We start from the raw sequence: 7021 nt of genomic DNA, 5'->3' as shown, positions 1-7021 counted from the left end.
ATTGCATGCTTGTTGTGTTGTGCAGCACCGCCAGGTATGAAATTCCTGAACTAAGGTTCTCTGGTGAAGTATAGCCATCGTGCTAGTTTGTTGTGTTGTCCAGCACCGCCAGGGGGTAAAATTTTCGACTTGAGACTAAGCCATGTCCTGAATTTTTCGAATATCTGGGATTTTATTTCCAACTCATGGCTAGTTGGTTGAACCGAGCCATTTTGTATGTTCTTTTTGGTTACTTGTTTAGCTATCTATTGGCTCATTACTAAGTGATATATGGGATTGGAGGGAATCTTAGTACATGACTGACTTTCGAGAACTATCCTGATCTGATTAGTACAAGTTGAAATGTCGAGAACGACATTCTTTTAAGGGGGGAGTTTGTGACACCCGAAAGGAGACGAAAAGGAAAAATTCTGGTGAACAGTGTTTTTAGCAAATCCGGCCGCATATCCGGCCAGTTCTTGGCTGGATACCTGGCCGGATTGGCTTGCTCGTTTGAAAAAAAAAATTTGACCTGGCTACTGCCTTGAATCCGGCCTCCTATCCGGTCGGATATCCCGCCAGATTCTGGCCAGATTCTGTCGTGTACAGCATTCCTTAATGGTTAAGTCTTCAGTTTGTGACTTCATTTGTTGTTCAAAAACCAACTTTTCTTTATCTTCAAACTGACCGACCTTCTTGGCAGCAAAAATAAAAAGAGGAACTCCATTCTTTTCCTTTGATTCCTTCACTAAATCTTGATAGATTTCTTTCAATTTTTGAAATCTACTCCGATTAACTTCATATCGAAGGTGATTGCAAGTTAAGGGTGGAAAGTTTTGAGAGGACTAGGGTTTGCTTTGCTTGATTTCAAGGTGTTGGAAGGTATAACTCTTAGAAACCCCTTTCTATTCATGAATCTTGTGATTAAGTTGTTGGATAAGTTGATCTTGATTAATTTTATGGAGTTTCTTGTGATTTGGAAGTTGGGATGATCACGTTCTATATTAGTGATATTTCTAGATTTTATCTAAGTTATTTCATCCTTGATTTTGGCATTTATCTGATTAGTAGAAACTATTCTAGTGTTAAGGTGCAATTTCTAGCCTTAATTGATATTAGTGGTGGTTATATGCAAAGATTAGTTTAAAAGAGCGATTTCAGTTTTTATCTTGTTTCTAGATTCAACTTGGACTGCAAATTTCTCCATGTTCTAGACCGAACAAGTTTTGGACAAAACATGAATGTTGTAGATATATGCGTTGGATATCTACCTGCAAATTTTCAGATCGATTGGAGTACTGTAGCCCTTAAACCCTGTTACGCGCACAGTTTCCATTTTTCTCTAAGATATCGATTTTTGTTCATGAAAATGTATGATTTGGCTTTGGAGTTTTCATAAGAAATGTTGGTATATGTCTTAGCTTCGTAACGCCATAAGATTCGTTTCTACCCGATAAGTATGACTTCAATTTTGATTAAAATCCCAAAAGGTGATAGGAAGTTGATGATTTTAGATTTCCCTTTTACTTGACATGATATTTGTGATCTAGGGCTTGGACTTGAGCAAGAGAACGATTTATGATGGATGAGATTCATGAGTTGTGGTTGGTGAGTGATTCCACAACTATTTTAAAAGTTACTTTTCGAACTAATTCTTGCATTGGTTACTCGATTGCATATCATTTGTGTTTGTGTGTGTGCCATGACATGATTTGGCTCTATTGAGTTCTTTGAAAATCTTGTGCTTAGAACCAACGTCTCTTCATTGTTTATTTGGAGCACCGATGGTTTTTATAGATTAGGGTGGTGGCCGAAATTGTTGAGAAAACTTTTGATTTTGCATCCTTTTTTTAGCCTTCTTGATTGATTAAGGTTTGCACCATCCGATTTGTACGTGTTGGGATTTGAAATCTTTGAACTGCCTGAGACCAACTAACATGAGTTTATTTGAAACTTGAACTTGTTTAGGCGAGTGTGCTCCTGCGTACACTTAATGGATATGATTCGTAACTTGATTCGTATATGATCAGTATGTGGATTTGAATTCGGTGACTATTTGCGAATGTGAATTGCTGGGCATAGGCTAGTCGAGTGAGTTCTTATTCGTACCTGTGCTCCTTGAACTTGAAGTAATTGATCCTGCTTTTAAACTTGTTTGTTTTATGTTTGACTGTAGACCGGCAACAGCTCCTCTGTAGCGGTTGAACTGAACCTCTCTGGTGGGGCATTGCCTGTTGTATTATAATGAACCGCCATTCTTCTGGCGAGGCATGCCTGTTGCGTTGTCCAATACCGTCAGGGATGAACTTCTTGAACTGAACCTCTCGGGTGAGGCATTGCCTGCTGTGTTATCAAGCACCGCCATTCTTCTGGTGAGGTATGCCTGTTGTGTTGTCCAGCACCGTCAGGGATGAACTTCTTGAACTGAGCCTCTCTGGTGGGGCATTGCCTGTTGTGTTATCAAGCACCGCCATTCTTCTGGCGAGGCATGCCTGTTGTGTTGTTCTGCACCGCCAGGGATGAAATTCCTAAACTAAGGTTCTCTGGTGAAGTATAGCTGTCGTGCTAACTTGTTGTATTGTCCAGCACCACCAGGGACAACTTCCTGAACTGAGATTCTTTGGTGAAATATAGCAGTCGTGCTAGCTTGTTGTGTTGTCCAGCTCCGCCAGGGGGTAAAATTTCTGACTTGAGACTTAGCCATGTCCTGAATTTTTTGAATATCTGGGAATTTATTTCCAACTCAGGGCTAGTTGGTTGAATCGAGCCCTTTTGCATGTTCTTTTTGGTTACTTGTTTAGCTATCTATTGGCTCATTACTAAGTGATATATGGGATTGGAATGATTCGTAGTATTTGACTGACTTTCGAGAACTATGCTGATCTGATTAGTACAAGTTGAAATGTCGAGAACGACATTCTTTTAAGGGGGGAGTTTGTGACACCCGAAAGAAGAAGAAAAGGAAAAATTCTGGTGAACAGTGTTCTTAGCAAATCTGGTCGCATATCCGGCCAGTTCTTGGCTGGATACTTGGCCGGATTGGCTTGCTCGTTTGAAAAAAAAAATTGACCGAGCAATTCTCTTGAATCCGGCCGGATATCCCGCCAGATTCTGTCGTGTACAACTTTCCTTAATGGTTAAGTCTTCATTTTTTGTCTTCATTTGTGGTTCAAAACCCACTTTTCTTCATCTTCAAACTGATCGACCTTCGTGGGAGCAAAAATAAAGAGAGGAACTCCATTCTTTTCCTTTGATTCCTTCACTAAATCTTGAGAGATTTTTCTTCCAATTTTCGAAATCTACTCCGATTAACTTCATATCGAAGGTGATTGCAAGTTAAGGGTGGAGTGTTTTGAGAGGACTAGGGTTTGCTTTGCTTGATTTCAAGGTGTTGGAAGGTATAACTCTTAGAAATCCCTTTGTATTCTTGAATCTTGTGATTAAGTTGTTGGATAAGTTGATCTTGATTAATTTGATGGAGTTTCTTGTGATTTGGAAGTTGGGATGATCAAGTTCTGTATTAGTGATATTTCTAGATTTTATCTAAGTTATTTCATCCTTGATTTTGGCATGTATATGGTTAGTAGAAACTATTCTAGTGTTATGGTGCAATTTCTAGCCTTAATTGATATTAGTGATGGTTATATGCAAAGATTAGTTTAAAAGAGCGATTTCAGTTTTTATCTTGTTTCTAGATTCAACTTGGACTGCAAATTTCTCCATGTTCTAGACCGAACCAGCTTTTGGACAAAACATGAATGTTGTAAATATATGCGTTGGATATCTACCTGCAAATTTTCAGATCGATTGGAGTACTGTAGCCCTTAAACCCTGTTACGCGCACAGTTTCCATTTTTCTCTAAGATATCGATTTTTGTTCATGAAAATGTATGATTTGGCTTTGGATGTTTTCATAAGAAATGTTGGTATATGTCTTAGCTTCGTAACGCCATACGATTCGTTTCTACCCGATAAGTATGACTTCAATTGTGATTAAAATCCCAAAAGGTGATAGGAAGTTGATGATTTTAGATTTCCCTTTTACTTGACATGATATTTGTGATCTAGGGCTTGGACTTGAGCAAGACAATGATTTATGATAGATGAGATTCATGAGTTGTGGTTGGTGAGTGATTCCACAACTATTTTCAAAGTTTCTTTTCGAACTAATTCTTGCATTGGTTACTCGATTGCATATCATTTGTGTTTGTGTGTGTGCCATGACATGATTTGGCTCTATTGAGTTCTTGAAAAATCTTGTGCTTAGAACCAACGTCTCTTCATTGTTTTTTTGGAGTACCGATGGTTTTGATAGATTAGGGTGGTGGCCGGAATTGTTGAGAAAACTTTTGATTTTGCATCCTTTTTTTAGTCTTCTTGATTGATTAAGGTTTGCACCATCCGATTTGTACGTGTTGGTATTTGAAATCTTTGAACTGCCTGTGACAAAAACTAGCATGAGTTTATCTGAAACTTGAACTTGTTTAGGCGAGTGTGCTCCTGCGTACACTTAATGGACATGACTGAATATATGGTATCTCTTTTCCGCATGACCAAGTAACTTGATTCGTATATGATCAGTATGTGGATTTGAATTCGGTGACTATTTGAGAATGTGAATTGCTGGGCATATGCTAGTCGAGTGAGTTCTTATTCGTACCTGTGCTACTTGAACTTGAAGTAATTGATCCTGCTTTTAAACTTGTTTGTTTTATGTTTGACTGTAGACCGGCAACTACTCCTCTGTAGCGGTTGAACTGAACCTCTCTGGTGGGGCATTGCCTGTTGTATTATAAAGAACCGCCATTCTTCTGGCGAGGCATGCCTGTTGCGTTGTCCAGTACCGCCAGGGATGAACTTCTTGAACTGAACCTCTCTGGTGAGGCATTGCCTGTTGTGTTATCAAGCACCGCCATCCTTCTGGCGAGGTATGCCTGTTGTGTTGTCCAGCACCGTCAGGGATGAACTTCTTGAACTGAGCCTCTCTGGTGGGGTATTGCCTGTTGTGTTATCAAGCACCGCCATTCTTCTGGCGAGACCTGCCTGTTGTGTTGTTCAGCACCGCCAGGGATGAAATTCCTAAACTAAGGTTCTCTGGTGAAGTATAGCTGTCGTGCTAGCATGTTGTATTGTCCAGCACCACCAGGGACAACTTCCTGAAGTGAGATTCTTTGGTGAAATATAGCTGTCGTGCTAGCTTGTTGTGTTGTCCAGCTCCGTCAGGAGGTAAAATTTCTGACTTGAGACTGAGCCATGTCCTGAATTTTTTGAATATCTAGAAATTTATTTCCAACTCAGGGTTAGTTGGTTGAATCGAGCCCTTTTGCATGTTCTTTTTGGTTACTTGTTTAGCTATCTATTGGCTCATTACTAAGTGATATATGGGATTGGAATGATTCGTAGTATTTGACTGACTTTCGAGAACTATGCTGATCTGATTAGTACAAGTTGAAATGTCAAGAACGATATTCTTTCAAGGGGGGAGTTTGTGACACCCGAAAGAAGAAGAAAAGGAAAAATTCTGGTGAACAGTGTTCTTAGCAAATCTGGTCGCATATCCGGCCAGTTCTTGGCTGGATACTTGGCCGGATTGGCTTGCTCGTTTGAAAAAAAAAATTGACCGAGCAATTCTCTTGAATCCGGCCGGATATCCCGCCAGATTCTGTCGTGTACAACTTTCCTTAATGGTTAAGTCTTCATTTTTTGTCTTCATTTGTGGTTCAAAACCCACTTTTCTTCATCTTCAAACTGATCGACCTTCGTGGGAGCAAAAATAAAGAGAGGAACTCCATTCTTTTCCTTTGATTCCTTCACTAAATCTTGAGAGATTTTTCTTCCAATTTTCAAAATCTACTCTGATTAACTTCATATCGAAGGTGATTGCAAGTTAAGGGTGGAGTGTTTTGAGAGGACTAGGGTTTGCTTTGCTTGATTTCAAGGTGTTGGAAGGTATAACTCTTAGAAACCCCTTTGTATTCTTGAATCTTGTGATTAAGTTGTTGGATAAGTTGATCTTGATTAATTTGATGGAGTTTCTTGTGATTTGGAAGTTGGGATGATCAAGTTCTGTATTAGTGATATTTCTAGATTTTATCTAAGTTATTTCATCCTTGATTTTGGCATGTATATGGTTAGTAGAAACTATTCTAGTGTTATGGTGCAATTTCTAGCCTTAATTGATATTAGTGATGGTTATATGCAAAGATTAGTTTAAAAGAGCGATTTCAGTTTTTATCTTGTTTCTAGATTCAACTTGGACTGCAAATTTCTCCATGTTCTTGACCGAACAAGTTTTGGACAAAACATGAATGTTGTAGATATATGCGTTGGATATCTACCTGCAAATTTTCAGATCGATTGGAGTACTGTAGCCCTTAAACCCTGTTACGCGCACAGTTTCCATTTTTCTCTAAGATATCGATTTTTGTTCATGAAAATGTATGATTTGGCTTTGGATGTTTTCATAAGAAATGTTGGTATATGTCTTAGCTTCGTAACGCCATACGATTCGTTTCTACCCGATAAGTATGACTTCAATTGTGATTAAAATCCCAAAAGGTGATAGGAAGTTGATGATTTTAGATTTCCCTTTTACTTGACATGATATTTGTGATCTAGGGCTTGGACTTGAGCAAGACAACGATTTATGATGGATGAGATTCATGAGTTGTGGTTGGTGAGTGATTCCACAACTATTTTCAAAGTTACTCTTCGAACTAATTCTTGCATTGGTTACTCGATTGCATATCATTTGTGTTTGTGTGTGTGCCATGACATGATTTGGCTCTGTTGAGTTCTTTGAAAATCTTGTGCTTAGAACCAACGTCTCTTCATTGTTTATTTGGAGCACCGATGGTTTTTATAGATTAGGGTGGTGGCCGAAATTGTTGAGAAAACTTTTGATTTTGCATCCTTTTTTTAGCCTTCTTGATTGATTAAGGTTTGCACCATCCGATTTGTACGTGTTGGGATTTGAAATCTTTGAACTGCCTGAGACCAACTAACATGAGTTTATTTGAAACTTGAACTTGTTTAGGCGAGT

This window comes from Coffea eugenioides, chromosome 3 (assembly GCF_003713205.1).
Source record: "Coffea eugenioides isolate CCC68of chromosome 3, Ceug_1.0, whole genome shotgun sequence".
In the NCBI taxonomy this organism is placed as follows: Eukaryota; Viridiplantae; Streptophyta; class Magnoliopsida; order Gentianales; family Rubiaceae; genus Coffea; species Coffea eugenioides.
The sequence above is the reverse complement of the archived record's forward strand: the minus strand, read 5'-3'. Positions refer to the sequence as shown.